Raw genomic sequence first — 1,730 nt, forward strand, 5'->3', positions numbered from 1 at the left:
CCTCTCATAGCAAATGTGTACAGCGCGAGCTGAAAATGCATTTACAGCACTAAAAAACCAAACTTTTATAACAGCTAAACCAAACGTTTCCAATGTAAATTTCCACCTTTATATAGTGTAGAAAGGCATCCTGAAGCCTGGAAAGTCATTAATTTGATTGTCCAGTATTTCGTTCATGAGATATTGCAACACTTAGAAAAAGTGTACAGCGCCAGCAGACAATGAATTTTCAGCACTAAAAAAACGAAACTTCATTAACAGCTAAACCAAACGTTTCCAATGTAAATTTCCACATTTATAGAGTGTAAAAAGGCATCCTGAAGCCTGGGAAGTCATTAATTTGATTGTCCAGTATTTCCCTTATGAGATAATGCCTCACATAGCAAATGTGTACAGTGCGAGCTGAAAATGCATTTTCAGCACTAAAAAAACAAACTTTTATAACAGCTAAACTAAACGTTTCCAATGTAAATTTCCACCTTTATATAGTGTAAAAAGACATCCTGAAACCTGGGCAGTCATTAATTTGATTGTCCAATATTTCCCTTTTGAGATAATGCCTCTCATAGCAAATGTGTACAGCGCGAGCTGAAAATGCATTTACAGCACTAAAAAAACAAACTTTTATAACAGCTAAACTAAACGTTTCCAATGTAAATTTCCACCTTTATATAGTGTAAAAAGACATCCTGAAGCCTGGGCAGTCATTAATTTGATTGTCCAATATTTCCCTTATGAGATAATGCCTCTCATAGCAAATGTGTACAGCGCGAGCTGAAAATGCATTTACAGCACTAAAAACCCAAACTTTTATATCAGCTAAACCAAACGTTTCCAGTGTAAATTTCCACCTTTATATAGTGTAGAAAGGCATCCTGAAGCCTGGAAAGTCATTAATTTGATTGTCCAGTATTTCCTTCATGAGATATTGCAACACTTAGAAAAGGTGTACAGCGCCAGCAGACAATGAATTTTCAGCACTAAAAAAACGAAACTTCATTAACAGCTAAACCAAACGTTTCCAATGTAAATTTCCACATTTATAGAGTGTAAAAATGCATCCTGAAGCCTGGGAAGTCATTAATTTGATTGTCCAGTATTTCCCTTATGAGATAATGCCTCACATAGCAAATGTGTACAGTGCAAGCTGAAAATGCATTTTCAGCACTAAAAAACCAAACTTTTATAACAGCTAAACCAAACGTTTCCAATGTAAATTTCCACCTTTATATAGTGTAAAAAGACATCCTGAAGCCTGGGCAGTCATTAATTTGATTGTCCAATATTTCCCTTATGAGATAATGCCTCTCATAGCAAATGTGTACAGCGCGAGCTGAAAATGCATTTACAGCACTAAAAAACCAAACTTTTATAACAGCTAAACCAAACGTTTCCAATGTAAATTTCCACCTTTATATAGTGTAGAAAGGCATCCTGAAGCCTGGAAAGTCATTAATTTGATTGTCCAGTATTTCCTTCATGAGATATTGCAACACTTAGAAAAAGTGTACAGCGCCAGTAGACAATGAATTTTCAGCACTAAAAAAACGAAACTTCATTAACAGCTAAACTAAACGTTTCCAATGTAAATTTCCACCTTTATATAGTGTAAAAAGACATCCTGAAGCCTGGGCAGTCATTAATTTGATTGTCCAATATTTCCCTTATGAGATAATGCCTCTCATAGCAAATGTGTACAGCGCGAGCTGAAAATGCATTTACAGCACTAA

The sequence above is a fragment of the Idiotropiscis lumnitzeri genome, unplaced genomic scaffold, assembly GCF_059441095.1.
Source record: "Idiotropiscis lumnitzeri isolate Australia: NSW breed Sydney's pygmy pipehorse unplaced genomic scaffold, RoL_Ilum_1.0 HiC_scaffold_41, whole genome shotgun sequence".
Classification (NCBI taxonomy): Eukaryota; Metazoa; Chordata; class Actinopteri; order Syngnathiformes; family Syngnathidae; genus Idiotropiscis; species Idiotropiscis lumnitzeri.